The following is a 12445-nucleotide window of genomic DNA, read 5'->3' on the forward strand; positions in this document are numbered from 1 at the left end:
AAAGTTTTGATAAGAAAAAAGAAAATGCAAGAGTACATAGTAGGATATACTTAAAATGGTAGACAAAATAAAAATGTCAACAATTTTATTAAAGTTTAATAATGAATTAAGAGCAAATTTAATGGCAGAAGCTGAGAAGATGGACTTAAAACATTATTAAGTATATGCTGTCTACAGGTCATAAGTTTTAAATATAAAGAGTAAATAAATTCTAAGTAAGTTAATAGAAAAATGTGTCATGAATTCAGTAAATGTAAGCATACCCGAATGTCTGATAAAATAGATCTCAAGATAGTGTGTATTAGCAAAGTTATGGAGGAATAGATCATCATAAAAATGTGGTAAATCATAAGGACACAATAGCAGTCATACCTGCTTTACATATTTAAATATAGTTTCCAAATACAGTGAAAAATTTTTACAGAATTAAAGCAAAAAATAGAACATTCCAAAATTATAGTAGGAAGTATTAATATTCAAAAGAATCTGCCAATAAACTAGAAGATATGAAGAACACTGCAAACAACTTGTTATTTTTACAAAACACTATACCTAACAATAGCAGAGATTTTTCAAATATGTTTGGCACACTTACTGAAATGACCACATACCAGGCTATGAAGTAAGTCTTAATGAACTTAAAAACACTGAAATCATATCAGTTATATGCTCTGACCACAATAGAACTGTTGTAATCAATAGCAATAATAAAATAATATAAAATAGCACCACAAAATATCAGAAAAATGAATATCTTCTAAGTAACTGATTGGTCAAAGAAGAAATGACAGGGGCTATTAGCAAACAACTTCAAGAGAATGACCCTCAATATGCAGACCTAAGCCCAGACTGGGTCTGGAAAGCCCAAGTTTAGCCTGTGCAGAGGCTAGTAAGGAACCTCAGCAAACATTCACCTCTCATTGCTCTGTGACCCTTGGGAACAGGTGAGATAGTTAAAAGTGGATAAACTTTTTTCTTACACACCAAGGTTAAACCTAGTATCACTATGAAAATAGTAGAGAGTTCCTAAAATATTGAGATAATTCAACATTTTCAATATTTCACAGGTCAACTCTCAGTCAGCCTGAGTTACAAGCCAATATTGTAGTGCTTTAGTGACATTGGTAAATTCACCCTATCACACTAGCCCATTTTGTTCAAGGAAAGAAATTCCACAGCTTAAGATGCTTAAAGTCACAAATAAGATACACTTTAATTTGTGAGGGGAAAGCCACAAAAATCCTGATAAAACTGGAGTTAAAACATTTGGAATAAATTTTAATTATATGATAAAAAAATGCGTGTACGTTTATGCATATAAGCACACAAGCACATGTAAATCAAGACTTAACACATTATTTCATTTAGGGGTTCTTTTTGTCTCCCCTGCACATTTATTTCTTGTTTTTCCTGAAATTACTATCTAACTACTTCAAATTTTCTTACATCAGAATCTGAGATTTCAGATATCTCACCCATAAACAAACAGGGTTTTGAGGAAAAAAGAATTTTCACAGGAAAGACAAAACACCTTTTGCATTTTCCAAACAAGGGGAAAATGAAAGGAAAAAGTCAGTATAGGAACCCTAAGAGCATACTGACCTCTGGAAGTTCAAAAAGAAATGCTGTGAAACTGGACGCACCCCACTCCCCGGACCCGCCGCAGTGCAGGGCACCCCAGCAACTCACCCTCTTTTTCTTCCAAAGTTCTTCCCTCTTGAATTTGAAGAACACCATCCACCCGCCAGAAAAAGCATTCGTGGAAGATCAAACATAGAACCCAGAACCGGAGCAGGTCTAGGCAGACCTCCCAGTAGATATTCTTCCTCCAAATGTGTTCGACAAATGGGGGTAAGGGGGTCTATATAGCACTTAGGTTACTGTGATTGGTCCACAGTTATGCTAATTAGGGTTTGCAAATGTACCAATGCTATTGGTCCAAAATGTGCAAATTCTATTGGTCAATTCTTGAGTCTGGCATTCATTCAGCTCTGCCCCACTTCCATTTTCTCAATGCAAGTGGAGAAGTGGAGATTGAGATTGGGATGGGCCCGCAGTGCTTCGTGGGCCCAGCTACTGCGACAGGCCTCCCTACTCCTTCTGAGTCTGAAGGCTGCAGGTTGACAAGTCAGCGAGCCTTGGTTCCCCTTGGTGCTGGCTCGCTGTGCTTGTGTGGCAACGTTCATGCTGCAGCAGGGCCTCCAGTGCTCAGACCCACTCAGGTCCGACTCCACCGCTCCATCCTTCCACTGCTGCTTCTCAGCCGGAGTCAGTCGGCAGGCTGTGAGGCCCAGAGCCTATCAACAGTACAGCATCCATTGCAGAAAATGTGCAAAACACTGAAATTTCCATCTCCTGGGCATCTTCAAATTTTATGTACTTTCTAGTTTATATTGTTCTTCACAGAGAGATAAGACTAGCTTTCAAGGTGAGCATCCCAGAGAGCACAGACAGAATAGTTTTTGTTCAGAAGGCAAGGCTAGCCACTTGTTTTTTATAATCGAGTATATGAGGAGCGCAATCAATTGTCAAACGGAATCCTTCCTATGCCGAGGAGAATGACTCGGTTTTTGTAAATAAGACCAGAGCAACTCTATTAAGGCAGTCATTCTAATGGAACTTTTCTATTTATTTCTAAAACACATTGACAGTGTTCACTCACTCATGTGAATTTATAGTAACAACAATTATATGAAATTTCTATTTGATGGACTTTGAACAGTGTGATGCAGGCTATGTTAAAAATAAAGCTGTAGCTACTGACGTGAGCTCATCTATCTAATACAGGAGCTTTAATGTAAACAGCTATCCATGAGAGAGACATAGACATGCAAGTATTTGCCAGGGAATTTATTGCATTCTCTATTGGAAAACACATTAGAGAAAAATGTACATAAGCCTTTCAACAGTAAAGAATCAACTAGAAAACAAAGCTGTCAAAAACCATATTCCCAAAAAGGCAGAGGGTGATTACAGATTCCCAGAAATACAAAGTAAATCAAATAAATTTCAGTTTTTAATTTAGTTTCTGTGAGTGAAGCCTTCCTATAAAAGAAGGAAATATTTTCTTCCCTTCCTAAATGTTACCTTCATTTTCTTTATTTGAAGCAGTTGTGAAAAATAAAATTTGGAGCTAAGTTGAAGATAACATTTATATTAACCCAAAATTTATTTGCATATACCAGCATAACACACCCACATGGGAAATTAGTAAAATAGAACAGATGGAAGCACTGTGTTCTGTGTATAGACTAGACAGCCCTGAGAAAGTTCAATTCCAGGTATGGCACTCAGCTTTGTCATCATCAACATTCTTGTTACTATAATGATCTAATTTAATTATGAATTTTCAAATTAGATAGGCAATTTAATTGAATTAGTTTATCCTCTTATTACTCTAAAAGACAACCTCCTGCATGTGGTGATCAATGTGACAACATTTTCTTAAATTCACATTTTCATGTAACATCCAATGCTAAGGCATGCCTGTACCAGTTTGATCACACACACACACACACACACACACACACACATACATACATATATATGTATGCAAGTTCTTGAAGGACATTGAGAAGATCATTTCATCAGCAAGCAGGGATAATTTTGTTTTTTCTTGCACTTTGGATGCCTTTTCTTTTCCTTGTCCACTTTTTTGGTTAGAATATCCTGTTCTATGTTAAATGGAAGATGTAAGAGTGGGCATTCTTACTTTTTCCTGATCATCTAGGGTAAAGCATTCATCTTTTCACCTTTGAGTGTGAGGTTAGCTATGAGTTTTCACATGTGACCTTTATTGTGTTTATTCCTTTTAAACTTCATTCACTGAATGTCTTAATCCATCAACAGTATTGAATTTTGTCAAATGTTATTTAAATGTTAGGATGATCATGAGATTTTATTCTTCTTTCTGTGAATGTTGTGTCACATTGATGGAGACCTGTTCAGTGTAATAGACACTTATGAAAGATGAATATGTTCTGGAGATCTCCTGAACTATGGTATTCCAATAGTGAACAAAACTATATAGTGCCCTTAAAAATTTTTTAAGAAAGTAAGCCACTAGATAGTGTTTTTATCACCAAAATCAAAAACAAAATATCCCAAAACAGTAAAAACAACAATAAAAGAGTATGAGAGGTGATACACCTATTTATTACCTTGATTGCTGTGACTATTTCACAGATATATAAATAAATCAATGAATAAAAATAAATATTTTTAATATATAAAATTTAATCTCCAAAACTTAAAAAATTTGAATTCTGATCCTTAAAGGCAATTTTTGAATAAATTTAAGTAAATATTTTAGTAATTAGGTACAGAGTTTAAAAAGTTATTTCTGAGGGGAAATGCAGACAACAATTTGGAAAGGTAGAAACATGATGGAGAAAGTTCATGTAATTTGTATTTTAAGAGTAAACATATGGAAGTGCAAACCACAGAGTTTTAGAAGTGGAGAGGCTAAGTCTACAATCCTCAAAAAGTACTGATCATATGCAACAAGTTTGTTTAGCTATTATGTCTGATAGGGTAATAAGTGCTGTTCAGAATACTAAGTCTAATGTAAATTATAGGTAAAATTTGCTCAGGCCATGAGGTTCTGATCCTGTGAATCGAAAACACTGTAAATACATAATCTATTTTTTTTTAACAGTTAGTGAGTTCAGGACATCTCCTTTGTAACAAGAGTTATATATTTAAAATGACAATTATAAAGGGTTAAAATTTTTATTTATGTGAGGCACTGGGAGCAATCCTTAGCACCACATAAAAATAAACAAATAAACTAAAGACACTCTGTCCATCTACAACTGCAAAAAATTTTTTTAAATATTTTATGCTACATAGAATTTTATTTCCCTTGCTAATCAAACAAATGGATGGGATTTACAGTTTCACATTATTTATTGCTTTTTAATTTTTCTTAACACAAAATATCTTACCAGATGTTGATTTTTGAGCATATATACCTAAAACTAAGTATTTGTACAAAATATTTGTAGCTCAGTAGCAACTTATTTGTTGATGTTTGACTAACTATAATATTACTGTTATTACAAAAAATATTATTAAATATACATAAGTTCCATTTAAAAAGCCTTATTGGAGCTACAATCACAACTCAATACTATTAAGTATATAACTAAATTCATCTAAAAAAACCTTATACTTTGACATCAATGTACAAAACACTAAATTAGGCACTTTATGTAATATATTATTAATTTGAACCACTTGTGAGTTATTATTAGTGTCTTTTTAAAAAAATACTATTTGGTAAAACTGAGTCTGCTGAAAGAAAACAATTTCAAAAAATACTCTCCATCAGTGTCAACTTCAAGGACACACAGCCTATGCAGTCATCCTGTCTCTTTCAGCTCCTGTGGCTCCCAGCAACTCTTAACAGTCCTTGGTTCTGGCTACATCACCCCATCTCTATCCAACTTTCCTCTTCTCATGATCCAGGAATTGAACTAGGACCCACCCTTACCCAGGAGGACCCCATCTTCATTTTATGACATCTGCACAGACCCAAAGAGCAAATAGTCATATTTGCAGTATCAGGACTTCTGCTTATCTTGTGGGAGGCAGGGTTCAAGAATCAATGGGTTGCTAATAAATCAATAAGATTTTTTAAAAGTTAGTCTTCCTCAATTTCCACTTTTTTTTTAATTCTAAGTACACATCAATTTCATTTGGGAACAGGAAAAATGTGAATATTTCAGAGTAATTTTAGTAAAGTAATAAGTGGTATTGAAAATTTTTTCATTGTTTTTTTTGTGACAGTAATAAATTTTTTAAAAAATTTTTTCCTATTCAATTTCCACTCTTTAAATCCAAAACATCCTTTAAGTGTACACCAATCAGCACGTTGGCTCTAGACCTCCACAACCTAGAGAACTAACAGAGCCTGAGAGGAACCTAACTCGTCACATAACCCTGTCATCACTGGCCAGCCACACAGGGAAGATGATCCTGGGGCCACAGTATATCCACCAGCTGGCACCCCTTAGACTGCGGTCACGTGGTGTGAAGGGAGCGGAGTAGAATCATCCTGCGTGGAGGCTGGCATCTGCCATGTATCCTTCAGAAGCAAACTTTGCCTCCAGGGAGAAGCTGGCTCTAGGTCTGTTTACATAGAGCAAAATGTTTTCTGTGCCCCCTCTTGTAGAAAACCAAATCTACAAAATGTTGCTACCAACATTTTACTTTTGGGTGGTATTGGTGGACTGAACCTAGGGCACTCTGTCACTGAGTTACAGCCACAGGCCTTTCTTCTTTTTGAGTCAGTCTTGTTAAGCTGATGAGTCTGGCCTTGAACTTGCAATCCTCCTGCCTTAGTCTACCAATTTGCTGGAATCACAGGTGTGTACTACCACACTTGGTTCCTCTTCCAACATTTAATAGGACACATCTGTCAATGTCTTACTACCAAACTTTTTAACCTTTTAAGGTTCAGGTCACATGGTGAAAAAAATATAAATGTTTCTAGTTAAAATCAATAAAGCTACAGTCACTTTGGAGAAAAACAATTTGGGTGAGGTGGCACACCAGTGATTTGGGAGGGTGAGGCAGGAGGATCATAAGTTTGAGGCCGGCCTCAGCAAGTTAGTGAGGGATCGTCTCAAAATAAAATAAAAAGGGCTGGAGATGTAGCTCAGTGTAAAGCACCTCTGGGTTCAATCCCCAGTACAAATAAATAAGTAAAGACAGTCGATTAGGAAAACAAGACAGACGGAACATTACAGTTTTGAAAGGACTTGTTCAGAGGCAGGAGGGAAAGCCAGTTCCACAGCAACCCCGGCAGCCTCCCTCAATGTCTGTGATTGACTGCCAGCCACCAACCTCCAGCCTGGGGGGAAGGAGCAGCTCTGCGAGGCAGGCACTCCACAGGGCCAGCACGTGAAGGGAGGCCACCTCCACTTCAAGAGCTGCTTGTCCCAGGTCCATGCTCCACGTACTCCCTGGAGAAAAACTGCAGTCCTTTACTACTTGATGTGGAGACCTGGCTGGACATTTTCCAGGTATTGTATGGGCTTAAGTCATTAAATTCCTTTATTAGCACAGTGCTGCTGAAAACACTCTGCCACCAACATTTGAGTTTTTAACAGGTCAAAACAGACTCTTGAGAAAGGAAGGGAAGCCACTGTCCCAGGGCACCGCGGGGAAGGAAGCATCGTGGCCCTCCCTTGGCTGCCCAGGTGGGACAGGAGTGTGCCAGGGAGTCTCACCAGCTGACTCACACTGGGGAAAGCTCCCAGGTCCTGAGAGAGGAGGGCAACGCCCCCAGCAAGGCCCTCTGGTCTGGCAGAGCCCTCAGGATGCCCCAGAGACCAGGCAGTGAAGATGTGGACGCGTGCGTGCCTACCTTTGTCGTGGTGCTGCCTTCCTCCCGCGTAGTAATCCTGCAGCACCTGGGGCGGGGTCCAGGTGTCCAGGATGTAGTCCAGCTGGTGCTGCTTCTGCCACATCAAAGACTGACACATGATCTCTCTGGCCTCGTCAATATTAAAGTCCCGAGCACGTAAGAACCGAATATGCTCATCCTTTGGGATCTAGGTGAAGAAAAGATCCTTCTAAGGAATGTTAAGAGTTGCCCAGGATGGGCAATTTAGCAAGACCCTGTCTCAAAATTTAAGTTTTTAAGGTGACTGGGAGGTGACATAGTGGTACAGCACTCCTGGGTTCAATCCCCAGTACTGGGGGAAGAAAAGGAAGTTGTTGTTGCTAAGGGAAAACACCGGGTTGCTAAGAGATTAAGACTCAAACTCCCATCTCTTACCAACAGTGAACTGCTCTATTACACTGTTTAAAATCAGTTGGTGCTGGGCAGGGGCTGCAGCTCAGTGGTAGAGCACTTGCCCAGCATGTGTGAGGCCCTTGGTTTGATCTCTAGCACTGGAAAAAAATAAAATTAGCTGTTCCCAGAGAAATCTTGGCCTGATGCTTTAAAAAAACAAAACAAAACAAAAACAAAACAAAACAAAACAAAACAAAACAAAAAAAAAACAGTATTACCATGAGTAACCTTCCTAGTGCTCCATTTCAGTTTGGGCAGTGTGAAGGCATGATTTATTAAACAGAGGCAACACTTCAAATCTATGTGCTGATGTACTTCTGTGCACTTCTGCAAGTAGACTTCATTAAGAGCTGCAAGGAAACCATGCTGGGATTGGCAGTGTGGGGGTGCTGCTGACACGCAGGGACCTCAAGATCCTGTTGATCAGGCTGGCCACCTGAATAAAGAAGGCTGAGACCATGATCCAAGTCTCATCCGGACCAGGTCTCTCACCTCCGTGATCACCTGCTCGCTAATGTGGGTGGCTAGAACATCCAGAGACCAAGAAGTGAGTGGGAGCAAAAGCCTGCATGGTACCCCACTCCTTGGAACATAAACAAAGCACAGGGTCACTCAGAAAGGACCACAGGCACATGGAAGTGGTTAAGAATGTGGGAGCATGCCTGCCTGTAAACCCAGTGACTTGGGAGGCTGAGTCAGGAGGATCGTGGCCAGCCTCAGGAACTTAGCAAGGCCCTTAGCAACTTAGGAAGACCCTGTCTCAAAACAAAAAATAGAAGGGCTGGGGACTTGGCTCAGTGGAAGAGCACCCCTGAGTTCAACCACCTGTACCAAATAAACAGGAATATGGTACTGGAACCACATGGTCTTGGTTCAAATCTTGGCCCTATCACTTCCTAGCTTAAGACCCTGAGCTCAACTTCTCTGTGCTTCGGTTTCTGCACACTTGAAAGAAGGAGGTAATGGAAGGGCACCACCTCCAGGCCTTTTGGGAAGACTACCTGAGGAGCTGAAAGCATGTCTCACCCATCTCAGCAGACATCAAGAGCAAGCTCTTTTCCTGAGGCTGTTCTCCTAATGACTGGTGCTGAGAAGCTCTTGGGTATCTGTTCACAGCAACCAGGACTGACAGAATCAGAGACCAGGACAGCTTCATGTAGGCCCCAGCTTCCCTTCACTGATGACTAGCCAGGTTTGTGCTTGCCGCACAAAGCTTGTTATTAAAACCAAATTTCTTATGAGGCTATGATTTCATATAAAACCTCAGAATTAAAGCTCAAACATTTCTAATCTTGGATAAAGTTGTGACCTCCTTCCAAACTTTTCAAAATTAAAAAGCATGAATATCTGGAACACTGTGCTACTCTGCCACTTGATGACCTATTGTTTCTGAGGTAGACCAACCTAAGTGACAGCGCACAGAAACGCAGCCGCCGTGCACACAGGGAAGGCAGTGAACCTGCTGAGAGGGCAGTGGGGACACACACGCAGGAGGACCGTCTCAGCTGCAGCAGTCAGGAGTGTTCCCCCTCAGGAACCTCCCACAGGACCAGAGGTGGCGGGGCTGCCGGGTGGGAGTCAATACTCACTTTGCCCTTGTGGGTTTCCTGGAGCCACTGGTGAAGTCGGATAAGGCAGTTCTCCTGGAGTATGGGGTCAGGTCCCCCAGGTACCTCTTGATGTAGTCTGCGTCGAGTTTGTCTGCAACGTGAGTCACAGGGCACTGTTTACAAAGAGGGACTCTGGCTCCTGAGGCTTTCAGTCCTGCCCAGTGACATGGGTGTGGGGACTGGAGGCTGGGTGAAGGAGACTCAAGAGGACAGATTCAAAGCAGCTGCCCAGAGAACTTTGTGACGGGCTTGAAGACACCCCTGAGGGCCACAGGTGAACCTTCTCACTCAGCTACCTTTTCCTGATTGCCATGGAATCACCTCAATCCTGCCAGCCTCAATTCTACCCAGGGGAGAAGCTCGGTGAGAGAAGACACTGGACGCTGGTCTAATTCAGTGACAGAGGCCTCTCGTGACATAAAACTACGAAATAATACCAATGAGTACAACTAAGTCTATCTTGAGGACACAGCTACCATGTTCAGGAACACAAGCTCTTCATGATAAGGTAATAACCTGGACGGATGAGACAGCAAAATAAGTATAACAAAAAAATATTCATCAGGCGAAAAATGAAACATATGGCCAAACCATCCCCTACCCCCAGTAAACTACCGAGGATCGACAGTCAGCTGCCAGCATAATGTATGCAAAGCCGGGCATGCAGCCAGCCCACCTGGGCACAATCTCAACTCTGTCACTGACTACCTGTGTCCCAGGCAAGTCGACTTCTCTGTGCCTCTGTTAATGCAAACACACTGAGGATCTTCAGCATTTCCCACCCACAAGGAGCCTCTATCAATGCGTGAGATCCACCCAGGGCCTAGGGGGTGCCTGGCACTCCGAGCAGGAGTTGCTCTAGGTGAAGGCCTGCTGGCCTGCATTCACCTTGGGCACCTTCAGCTAACCTGAAACAGCTGGCCCAATAAGAAAATTATCAGGAATAACATTTCCTGCCTATTAAAAAGAAAAACTAAGAAAAAAAATCTCATGAATGTATTACATAAGCCAGTTCAAGGAGACGAGATCGGAAATGACAGGTGGACCTTTTCCCCACATGGTATTTTATGTCCCTAGGAAACAAGAACAAGCAGGGCAGTAGAGAGGAAAGGCCCCCTGCGACTCCCCAGTCTAGCTGGAAGAAGGAAGCTGCCCTCAGACCCACCGTCAGGGGTTCCCACCGCAGGCTCGGGGGTCCTGCCAGGGTTGCAGAGGGCCTCTCCGCCCAGCCCCTCCTTGAGAGCCGAGGAGGCCGCCTGACTCTTGCTGGACGAGGACGTCTCCGAGGCAGGCCCGATGGAAGGTGATGCCCTCCTCTTCGAGGTGACGGAGGTAGTACTCGATGATTTCTTTCCCCTTAGGAGAAAACCGACTTTCAGGTGAGCATAGTCAACACTATTCATCCCTACCCATCTGTAAGACTCAGGCTAGCATTTAGCATGCGTGCCGTCTCAGGCCCAATCTAGCACCACACTCTGAAAACAAAATGAGCCCTCCAGAGCCCTCCGCCCCCCGGCACAGCTAGGTTTAAAACCATGAGCCACGGCTCTGACCAGCGGCATGAGAAGGTCCAGGGAAGACGAGGCCAACAGTCCAAGGGGCTGAGAATCCCCTCAGCACAATGGCACTTCCATCGCAGTCCCAGGACCCTCAACTTCCACTGTCCCCACAATTCCAAGCAGAGAATGTGGTAGACAGGAGTGACCCTGCTGTGCCCCCTTCACTCACCAGCAGCCAGCACTACCCAGTCCCCTACAGCTGAACAGGGGGCACAGGGCAGGGGATGGAAGCACTTCCTCTATGAGAAATGCTGGAACCCCAACTGAACCACTCCCAGCCTCCAGAAGACTAGTGCAGACCAGCTCAGGAGACCCCGCCCTCCCTGTTCCATAAAGTCCCAAGAGACTCACTTTTTAAATGTTGCTGGTATACTGTTTCATTGCAATTTTCCCCACTGTACTTTCAAAACCAAAGAAAGATTTAATATCTAAACTTGCAGACTGTTCAAAACAGGTCCAGTCTTCATTCTCAGGGTGAACCTGCGGAGGAAGAGAAGGCCCCCCACTGTGTGCTAGTACCGAGAGCCACCACTCTGCTCCCCATTGTCAGTGACCAGGAGCAGTTCTCTTACTACAGAGCTACTCCCACGAAAACAGCACAAGGACACATTACAGAGGGTTTGGAATTGTCAGGAAGCCAAAGCCTAACTCCAAGGCATCCAGAAAGTGGCCGAGTGGAGGGACTCATCTCCCTTGTCCAGTCCCTCACTCTACTTACTCATGGGGCTGTTTTCCCATTAGGAACAAAGGAAAGACCCTTGATATGTCGCTGACAGCCTCATGAGGACACATCCCACTAGCCTTGAACATAAAAGGCGAGAAACTTCCAACTGCTGGAAGATGAGAGCGATGGGGAAAGTTCAGAGCCTGGTTAGGAGCACCGGGTGGGGCTGCAGGCTGCACTATCCACTGGCCACTGAGAAGGGGTGAGCTGGGCAACCTGAAGGAGGCGTGAGGAGTCCAGAGGAAGGTGGGGTGCAGCCAGAGAGCGGCAGGCCCTGTGCAAGGGCAGAGGGCCCCCAGATGTGACGGGGGGAGGACACAGGGCCGCGTAAGCCACGGCAAGGACTCTGCTTTTTCTGAGGGACACATAGAAGCAGTGTGTTGTGAGCTCAGTAACACAATTCAGCACTCTTTAAAGAGATGGCTTTGGATTCAGCATTGAGGATCGACTGGAGGCGGCTGAGGGCAGCAGCGAGACCACTTGGGAAGCCATGCTGACGATCTGGCAGGAGCAGCTCGTACAGCAGGGAAGATGACAGGCGGCCATGTGTGCCCACCTCTAATCTCAAAGACTATGCCATCGTGCTCCTTGAGAACTCATTTCTCAAGAGGCAGAGGGGGGCAGTGAAGGAGTCACAGTGGAAACACAAGTCAAGGCGTTACTTGGCTGCTTTGACTGTCACCACAATGCAGTCCACCCTGCAGGAAGCCACACCACTCCTGCTGATCCACTCTCAGATTTGGTCATA

The 12445-nt window shown here is 42.9% G+C and overlaps 1 long non-coding RNA gene across 2 annotated transcripts; it reads right to left on the reverse strand.

The window, feature by feature from the left end:
- Positions 1-2835: 2835 nt before the first annotated feature.
- LOC124990572 (uncharacterized) lies at positions 2836-11583 on the reverse strand. 2 transcript variants are annotated; one of them, XR_007109779.1, is made up of 4 exons: positions 11325-11583; positions 10580-10770; positions 8023-9505; positions 2836-7559 (listed from the first exon to the last, which is right to left on the reverse strand). It is a non-coding gene; the product is annotated as an uncharacterized LOC124990572 (long non-coding RNA). The 2 variants fall into 2 exon arrangements; XR_007109778.1 differs by lacking the exon at positions 10580-10770.
- Positions 11584-12445: the final 862 nt, after the last annotated feature.

Source organism: Sciurus carolinensis, chromosome 8, assembly GCF_902686445.1.
Source record: "Sciurus carolinensis chromosome 8, mSciCar1.2, whole genome shotgun sequence".
Taxonomy (NCBI): domain Eukaryota; kingdom Metazoa; phylum Chordata; class Mammalia; order Rodentia; family Sciuridae; genus Sciurus; species Sciurus carolinensis.